Raw genomic sequence first — 10,580 nt, 5'->3', positions numbered from 1 at the left:
TGTGATTCGCTTTCTGAATGCTAGATGGCGTAGAGTCGCAAGCTCTTGTATGACTGCTAAGCTTTCTCGCTGCATTTTCATTGCGTTCGTTAGATTGCGGTACTTGCCGCTGCTCGTTGATGGATTCGTGGATGTTTGCGGGACGAACTGTCGTTTCGGCATTGGTAGCATCGCTGAAGGCGGGCGTAGAGCTATGGATTGGGAATCTGTGTCCATTTGGAAAATACTGGGACTGAGGCTTCCTAATCTTCTTAGTCACTTCAGGTGTCAGATAGGTCAATGTTATTGCACTTGTTGGCGTCACTGCATCATTTCGTGATATAGTGTGTTTCAGTTGCCGACACGGGGCACAGTACCAAGTGGATCCTTTCTTAATACCAGCTAGTCTCTGGTTGATAGTAATGTCACTGCACTTTGCGTGAACGTACTCATTGCAATCAAAACACTGCATTGGATTTGTCCCCACTCTGTTTTTGCAAACTGGGCAGAAATAAGTAGATACTCCTGCCTTCTGTAAATCCCAAACCAAATCGACTCTGTCACATAACCTTCTACCCGCAAAGGGACTCCCCTGGCCACAGCAAATCAAAACAAATCCAAAATGCATCATCACCACCTCCACCTAAATAAATGCTCAAGATCTAAGGCTAGAGACTCCTGATCCTTCTTCCTGCAAACTGGAAAGAGGGAAAAAGAAAACAGATTTTAATACGAAGCCAACCCAAACTTACCGCTTTCCAACAATAGCCCTGTCAAATGTTCGCTCTCTCAACAAGACAGAAGATATGGAAGTTTTCTCAAGGAAACGCAACATTGACGTCATGTGCATGACAGAAACATGGATTTCATCTTCTGCTTTGGCCATTATCGACCGGTACTCCTGTTATATTTCCCCACGCTGCAGCGCATCAGGTGATCATACGACGCACGGTGGCGGTGTCGGTTTCTACTGCGAAGAAAAATACCTCACAAAATCCTGGATGTCGCAGTGCCAGAGACCCATGACATCGAAGTTTCATGGCTGTGGGCACGAACAAAAGGCCTACCTCGTCAAGTGTCGTCACTGATATATGCCACGGTATATTTCCCTCCAAGAGGACCATACCGGCGAAAACTAGTGGAATATCTCCAACAAAATTTCGACCTCATCGGAACTAAATACCCATATGCTGGAATCTTTCTTTGTGGGGACTTTAACGACCGGTGGCCGAACTGGATCGAAAGCTCTGCAGCCCTTCGTCAAATAGTTTAAGTAAAAACACGGGGAGAAAACACCCTCGACTTGATCTTCACGACACTTGGTGATTCCTACTTAGATCCCTCGGCGGAAGCACCACTCAACCAGCGACCACGTAACTATTCTATTGCGACCAAAGTCTATAGTGAAAGCTAGTAAACCAATCCAATTCACTTACCGTCCGCTCACGGAGGAAGGCATAAGTGGCTACAGAGAGTGGCTCAACTCGGTATGCTGGTTTCGCCTTTTCAAAGACAAAAATGCAAACAGCATGACCGAACTCTTCTATGAGAAAACGAATCGAGAGCACGAACGATTCTTCCCTGAGAAGCGAGTTACAATTAAGGCGCAGAGCAAACCATGGTACTCCGAACATGAAAGCTGCAATGAGAGAACGAGACATGCTTTACGAGACAAAGCCCCACTCAGATGAATATAAACAGAAGAGAAATATAGTAGTTAGACTACTAAAGCAAGCTCACCAAATATTCGATAAGTTGTCAGCCAGTGATCCAAGGAAGTTCCACACAACTGTACGGAAGTTAATGGGACAGCAGAAGTCAAAATACATTCTGAGGGACGAGCAAGGAAATAATTTAACCGCAGAAATAATTAATGCCCACTTCTCAAATATTTGCCACCAACAGCCTCCCCTCAAGACTTTACCACAGAATGGTCCGATCGACACCATCCCTGTCATCACATTTTCACAGGTCCAAGAAAAACTCGAACACCTAGATATTAAGAAAGCCTCTTACCCCAGCGAAATTCCTATAAGGCTGATATTATATGATGTATAACCAGTGTCTACTGGAAGGCGTTTTTCCACATGAGTTTAAAAAGGCATTTATAACACCTATTCCGAAGAAAACATCACCGACCTCACCGTCAGACCTTAGGCCGATTTTGAAGACGCCCATCATCTCGAAAGATTTTGAAGACTTTATACTACAGTGGCTACTAGTTGAAGTAGAACATAAAATCGACCCTATGCAGTTCGGTTTTTGTCGAGTGCACAGCACAACACATTATCTGGTCCGATTACTTCATGATCTACTGGGGCACCTAGAAATTTCGGAGGCCCTTGCTGATATAATAATTTCTGATTTCGTCAAAGCTTTCGATCTCCTAGACCACGAGACTGTTATCAATGAAGCCCGTGCCCTGGAGGTCTCGCAGTTTCTGCTGTGCATCATCGCAAGTTTCCTTTCTGGTCGTCAACAGTGCGTACAACTTGAAAACGGGGAAGCATCCAACTTCCTAGACATCACATGTGGAGCAGCCCAAGGAAGCAAGCTAGGTCCCATCTTGGGTGAAGGAGGAGTAGGAAGAAAAGGTGGAGGAGTAGCTATCTTAATAAATGAAAATCATTTCCAAATAACAGAAATATTATTTGTGAGTGATAATATGATAAAACTAGAAGTTGTTATAGTAAAATGTGTAAGAACAGATGGTGCGGTTTATAGCGTGGCAAACATTTATAATAGTAATGGCCAAAACACTATAAAAAATGATCTTGACTTCATTTACCAGAAAATGGAGGGGACCAAGATCCTATGTGGAGATTTAAACGGCCACTCTTTTTTGTGGGAATCTAATGGCAGACAAAATAGGTCAGGACAGGATATTACAAATTTTGCCTATGATGTGTTTGATTTGGCATTGATAACTCCAGCGGATACAGTAACATATATGAATATTCAAACTAATTACTCAAGCACCATTGACCTAACATTTGCATCCTGCCAAATCATGTATGTAGCGGAATATAAAACAAGGGTAGATCTTGAAATAGGTAGTCCGCATTCATTAATACAAATAAGCTTTGACCTACTACTGGAAAAGGAAATGCAGTACTATAAAAAGAGGAAATTTAATCATGTCGAAATTAGTCATATATGTAAAAAACTAGAAGAAAATTTACCAGAAAAACTAAAGTGTCTTGAAACAGATACTAAATCGTTTATGTCAATAATGGAATCCGCAATCAAGGAAATAAGTGCAAATTGCCAAAGAAAGTTGAAAAAGGTGCATTTACACCGCTGGAATGACGAAATTCAGAAACTGGTGCAAGAGAGAAGAAAGGCCAAGAGATACTTACAGCGTCAATTTAGCACTCAGTTATACATCCAATACAAGGAGCTAGATGCAAAAGTAAGAAATAGAATAGTGAACTTAAAACGGGACACGTGGAGAAAGTTTTGTGAATCAAAGTTAAATAAAGATACCCCTATTAAGAAGATGTGGGCCACATTTAATACCTTAACCAGGAAATTCAAGGAAAAAGCAAACAAACCAATACAGGACCCACATACTGGACAAATCACAAATGACCCTAAAACCATTGCAAATATCCTAGCGGCAGTTCTTGTCAATAAAAGGGAGCAATTACCAAGTTACTCTACGGAAGAAAACAATACTATGAAGAAACAAATTGAGGTTGCAGTGAAAGAAAGGGAGATTATGACAAAGACTTTGATACGGAAGAACTGTATCATGTCATAAATAAACTACCAAAGAATAAATCTCCTGGGTTAGACGGAATTACAAATGATGTAATCAAAGAAATGGGGCCAAAGAGTAAGGAATTTTTATGTCATTTGTATAATATGTGTTTAGCGAAAGCAAGATTGCCTAGGGCATGGGATACTAGCCTTATAGTGCCAATTCTCAAACAGGGTAGGAACTCGCTAATTCCCGACAATTATAGGCCAATATCTTTGACAAGTGTGTTCAGAAAAATTCTAGAACATTTAATAAAGCACAGAATAGAAGAAAAAATAGATAAAGCTCTTAGTAGACGCCAAGTTGGTTTTAGAAAAAAACGGAGTACAATAGATGCAGTAGTTAAACTGGAAAATGAGATTTAAATTGGAATGCAGGAAAAGAACTCAGTTTATGCAATATTTTACGACCTAACATCACCTTTCGATTCAGTCCCATTACAACTTGTGGTACAAAAGCTTTCAATGCATATTAAAGGGAAAATGCTCGACCTAATAATCAGCTTAACTAAGATTGAAGAAACTTATGTTGCAATTAAAAATGTAATCTCGGACAAGATACAATTCACAAAAGGTGTGCCACAGGGAGGTTTCCTAAGTCCTCTTCTTTTTAACTTAGTATTGGCAGATTTCCCCTTTAAGAATGTAGACGGCCAAATATTTGCCGACGATATTGTCTCATGGGCAAAAGGGAGAACCCCAGAAGAAGCTCAGAAAACAATGAAGATTTCCGTCATAGAGGCGGTTAATTGGGCAAAATTAAATAAAATGGTGTTTTCAAATAAAACTGTAGCTATGATTTTTAATGCAAACAAAAGAAATGATCTTCAGCGACTAGAGATTGATGGGGATAGCTTACATATCCCATTGGTGAATCATACCACATATTTAGGAGTGTCAATTGATCTGAAACTCAACATGAAGCTGCATATCAATAATATTTTAAGGGAAACTAGCAATATTATTAATCTATTGAAATGTTTAGCTGGCAAAAACTGGAGAGCTGACAGATCAATATTGAAACTTTTTTATACAGCTGCAGTACGGTCAAAAATAGAATATGCGGCTCCATTGATGGCAGAAATGTGTGACAACAATTATTAACAACTAGAAAAAATACAAAACCAAGCCTTAAGAATAATTAGAGGCGGAATGGGAACAACACCAATACCAGCCTTGAGGATGGAAACGGGAATAATGTCACTTAAAGGAAGAATTCAACAACTTGCAATAAAATACATTTTGAAAATATCAGACGAAGTTAACCACCCTAACCAAAAAATAATCCAACTACACACTTCGGAAGCTTGGAAATTTATTCCATGGAATTATGCTAAACCACTGGTCCCTGCTGTGGCCAATATTATTAGCAAATTAGGAATTAATGAAGATCTCATACACATAAGACTAGAATCTCCAGAAATAAATTTCAAAGATGTTATTATCAATATAGATACTTATCCAGTTTGCAAGAAAGAAGACTCATTGCAGGTTAAAAGAAACTGTTTGCTCAATACATTAAGTGAAAAATATCCATCTTTTCAACAATATTACACAGATGGATCGAAAATAGGAGAGAAAGTGGGATATTCTGTATTATCAAAAGAAACAGGTATAACAATAACAGGAAGACTTGAAGAAGGAGTGTCGGTTTTTGATGCAGAAATGACAGCAATAGAAAAAGCGTTAAGAATGATTCATGGAGAATGCCCGCAAAATAGCAAAGCAGTAGTACTTTCAGATAGCAGGTCGGCGATTGCAGCACTAAAAGGAAATAGTCATAAATCTGTAATGGGAATCTACGACGAATTTAAAAAATGTCAAGAAAAAGCTATAACAGTTGGATTACAATGGTGTCCAAGACATTGTGACATAGATGGAAATGAAAAAGCGGACAAACTAGCAAAGGAGGCTACCTTGCTAGGCTCAATAAGTTCAGAGTGCACGAATTTCTATTCAAATTATCGAAGGATTACCTGGCTATTAAAGAAATCAGAAATAAATCGGAACCTTGAAAAATCTAGTAATCGATATGTAGAACATTTTAAAGGAAAGACTCCAAATAAAAAGTATATACCAATTACACGAAAAGCAGCAAACATTATATTTCGATTGAGAACCCAACATGCCGCAACAAAAGAACACTTGAAGAAATTAAATTTAAGTGAAACAAATATGTGTGATTGTGCAAGTGATATACAGTCCATTCGACATCTATTGAAAGAGTGCCATATCACAGGAAACCTAAGATCTACAATGAAACAAATATGCGACTCATTGAACTTCAGTTATGGTGAAGTGCCTATACTATTTCCCCACAAAGTACAAGCCACTATGCCACTCTTATTAATAGAATAGGAAATGTACTTTCAGCTTCAAACCTTGCATGGATTTAGTTAGGATTTAAGTGGAATAAATAAAGAAATTGCATGGAGATTATGCACTTGCGTCTCCAAACAACCAATCAAGAAGAAGAAGAAGAAAAAGGCTTTTCGGTTCAACAACTTGGCATGGGTTCTTATAGACCTGACATTTTTGATTCTCCCAAATGTAAGTAAAGATGAATATAAATTGCTAGTAGGCTACATTCTTCTCTAGGCTTTCAGTTAATTCATTGACTACTCTTAAGAAATGACCCCCCCTCCCCAATATGCTAGGACTAGAAATAGCATAGATGTAAGTAAAGATGAATATAAACTACTAGTTAACTATATTATGCTCAAGGCTTGCAGTTAATTCATAGACTATCCTTAAAAATAAAACCTTGTTGTGTCTTATTTTGATCATCCTGTTCCTATTCTTCCATTTCAAACCTTACCTTATGAGACCTTCCTTTTGCTAGCAATCTGTCTTGAAATGAAGAGGATATCTTTTGTTTCTAGTGAAATTGGCTGTCTCTTCCTCTGCAGAAACTGATGAGCCTGCCCTGTATGAATTTCTCTCCATTAATCCAAGATTTTATTATTTGAGCCCACAGGTTCTCTATCCTGTGTTATCCTCACTTGTACTTTTATTGCTTGTTTTATTATCTATTGTGAAACAAGATGACTCATTGTCATCTTGAATTACATTTCAAGCAAAGACTAACAAAATCTAGCCTTACTGAACCTAAGAGCCTATCCACCCAACCCTATCTTAGCCTAGCCTAACTAAACTCTTGTGACCAGCCCCATCATAGACTAGCCTAAAAACCCACCTGCCCAACCCTATTCTACCCACTGCAAAACCTAGCTTTACCTAACCTAAAACCCTAACCTACCCACTTGCCCAAATCTATCCTAGCATAACAAAATCACATATGATGTCATATATGAGGGATCTGGGAATGGAGCACTGTCAACAGGTGCGAAGATAGAGGTAAATTGATCAGTAAGGGAATTTGCTCTAGCTTGGGTATCATCAATTTTATAGCTGTTATGTGTCAGCTGGGTAATTGAATGCCCTCTAGGGTTTTTATTGGAGGCATAATTCTAAAATTTTTAGGATTTGATTTAGCTGATGCAGCTATTGCCTCCTTGTGCTGCTCAGAAATATTTCTAGAGATACATCTCACCTGTTGCATTCTTGTTTCTATCTTTGTTAATGGTATGCATTAATTACACTCTGTGAATTCAACCACCAGAACTTTTTTTTTTCTTGTTCCTTATCATTTTTAATTCCTTTGACATGTATGGGAGGGTTTGGGATTTGTGTATCCATTTTGTAGATGAATGTCTATTGACAACATCAAGCAAACATGTTTTCTAAATAAGAAACTTTTTTGGGTGTAGTCTAAATCTACAGCTTATGATAATATGGTCACTTGCACCAAGTGGTGGTAAAGCTGCTACACTTAGGACTGGCTCATGGTCACTAACTAGAACAAGATTAAGCAATGAAGGCATTGGGCTATCCCTGTATCTAGTTGGGAAATTTAAAGTCTGGTACAAAGAATGTTTTTTTTTAGACATTTAAGGAAAGGCATAAAACAGTCATAGTTTGTTTCTCCATACTGACTCAAAAGAGAACCTGACACAGAAAAATATCAGTCATTATTAGTAAGCTACAGCAAAGTTGTTTTTTCTTTAAATAATTTAAAATTTCCTTCTTGAATATGAAGTTTCCTTCTCCATGTTGACTCAAAAGGGAACCTAAAAAAGAGAATGATCAATTAGTAGTAGTAAGCTACACCATAGTTGTTTTTCTTTAAGTAATCTATTACTTACTTGAAAATGAAGTTTCCTCCTCCATGTTGACACAAAAGGCTCCTCCTTTCTGATCATGCCATTGGCTATGATGTATAACCAGTATCTACTGGAAGGCGTTTTTCCAGATAAGTTTAAAAAGGTATTTATCACACCTATTCCAAAGAAAACATATTGACCCTAAATATTGACCCTATGCAGTCTGGTTTTCATTGAGGGCACAGCACAACACATTATCTGGTCAGATTAATTCATGATCTACTAGAGCACCTAGAAATTTTGGAGGCCCTTGCTGATATAATAATTTCTGATTTCATGAAAGCTTTCAATCTCCTTGACTATGAGACAGTTATCAGTGAAGCCTGTGCCCTGAATGTCTTGCAGTTTCTGCTGTGCATCATTGCAAGTTTTCTTTCTGGTTGTCAACAGTGTGTACAACTTGAAAACGGGGAAGCATCCAACCTCCAAGACATCACATGTGGAGCAGCCCAAGGAAGCAAGCTAGGTCCCATCTTATTTGCCATAGTAATCAACCAACTGATGAGACAACATAAACAAAGGTACAAGTTTGCAGATGATAGTTCAATAAGTCTACTATGATTCCTGTCACAAACACATGGCCAACTTGAGCCCCTGGTTGCAGAGCTTTGGGATCAAGTGAAACTCCAGCTAAGCCTCGGGAAAAGCTGTGCATTGCGTGTCAACTTCCTGAAGGAGAAGAGCATTGACAATTTGCACCTCTCCAAACAAAGAAATCAGTCAAAATACTTGGCATCACACCAAGTGACTATCTTACATTTGGAGATCATAGCAAAAGCAGCTGGTCTTCTAAAATCCTTTGCAAATCTCAGAAGGTTTGGAATGACAAAACAACTCCTTCTTTTGTCCTACAAAACTAATGTAATGCCCATAGTCATGTACGGCTGTCCTGTCTGGCACCCATCGCTCACAGAGAAACACAGAAGTCACCTTGAAACTATTCAGACAAGAGCCTGCAAAATAATTCTTGTATCAAAGTACAAAAACTACAAAGAAAGCTTGAGCGAACTCAGGCTCCCAACCCTGGATGAAGTCCACAACGCACCAAGATATCCTGCCTCAGTTTACTTCAGTGACCCACGCACACAAGACAAGGCTGGCAACTTTTAAAGAGGGAAAAGAACTGTTAGAATGCCCGCCTACACACTCAACGACAAGATTTTTAAACTCCTTTGTTCCATTCTACATGAAGCACTGCAACAACAATATCCTCAAATCGAAGTGATAGCTCATCATGTGTGTTCTTTATGTTGTGTCTTTTTGCGTTTATGTCTTTTTTTTTGTTTGATGATACCCATGTTGTTGCATTGTGATAAAGGGAAAGAATAAAGATTATTATTATTATTAAGGGAACCTGAAAAAGATAACAATCCATTATTAGTAGTGAGCTTCAGCATAGTTGTTTTTTCTTTAAATAATTTGTAAATTAATGACTTGAATTTAAAGTTTGTTCCTCCATGTCGACTCAAAAGGGACCCTGAAAAAGAGAAAGATCAATTATTAGTAGTAAGCTACAGCACAGCTGTTTTTTCTTTAAATAATTTATAAATTACTTACTTGAATTGGAAGTTTGTTCCTCCATGTCGACTCAAAAGGGACCCTGGAAAAGAGAAAGATCAATTATTAGTAGTAAGCTACAGCACAGCTGTTTTTTCTTTAAATAATTTATAAATTACTTACTTGAATTGGAAGTTTGTTCCTCCATGTCGACTCAAAAGGGACCCTGAAAAAGAGAAAGATCAATTATTAGTAGTAAGCTACAGCACAGCTGTTTTTTCTTTAAATAATTTATAAATTACTTACTTGAATTGGAAGTTTGTTCCTCCATGTCGACTCAAAAGGGACCCTGAAAAAGAGAAAGATCAATTATTAGTAGTAAGCTACAGCACAGGTGTTTTTTCTTTAAATAATTTATAAATTACTTACTTGAATTGGAAGTTTGTTCCTCCATGTTGACTCAAAAGGGACCCTGAAAAAGAGAAAGATCAATTATTAGTAGTAAGCTACAGCACAGCTGTTTTTTCTTTAAATAGTTTATAAATTACTTACTTGAATTGGAAGTTTGTTCATCCATCTTGACTCACAAGGGAACCTAAAAAAGCGAAAAATCAATTATTACTATTAAGGTACAATACAGTTGTTTTTTCGTTTTAGTCATTTCATGCCAGTCTAGATGCCTAGCTAAATATTCTTCTGTATTCCCTAAATATTACAATGATGCTCGATGACGAGTTTATATACCCTTTGATTGACAGTTTTTGTCAATTCCAAGGTTCTATGATATCTATCAAGGCATTTGTCAGAATATATCTATATATTTTTGATTTAAATGACGGTTCTTTCTTTGTCTTATGACATTCTTGAAATAAATGCTTTATTTTTTCGTATATTCTCAGTTTCTTGTACCTACAGTTGACAATTGATTTTATCTCCTATTGGACCATTTCTACTGACAAATTTTGATATTAAGATACAAATGTGTCTTTTTTGGTTTTTATATTTGTGGGTTATAAAGATGAAATTGACAAGTATCTGCATTAATATTTTAGACTTAAAATTTTAATTATAAAAAGAAAATCTATTCTTATGAAACAGATCGTGACTATTGACACAATA

General features: G+C 37.5%; 1 long non-coding RNA gene across 3 annotated transcripts in view; it reads left to right on the top strand.

The window, feature by feature from the left end:
• The first annotated feature begins 6,143 nt into the window (after positions 1-6,143).
• Positions 6,144-10,580, top strand: part of LOC136032139 (uncharacterized) — a 171,088-nt gene continuing 166,651 nt past the window's right edge. For all 3 annotated transcript variants that reach the window (XR_010618663.1, XR_010618662.1, XR_010618661.1), the window contains exon 1: positions 6,144-6,291. This is a non-coding gene — a long non-coding RNA (uncharacterized LOC136032139). The remainder of the gene's footprint in view (positions 6,292-10,580) is intronic.

Source organism: Artemia franciscana, chromosome 10 (assembly GCF_032884065.1).
Source record: "Artemia franciscana chromosome 10, ASM3288406v1, whole genome shotgun sequence".
NCBI lineage: Eukaryota > Metazoa > Arthropoda > Branchiopoda > Anostraca > Artemiidae > Artemia > Artemia franciscana.
Note: the sequence above shows the minus strand (reverse complement) of the source record. Positions and strands in the feature narration are given on the sequence as shown.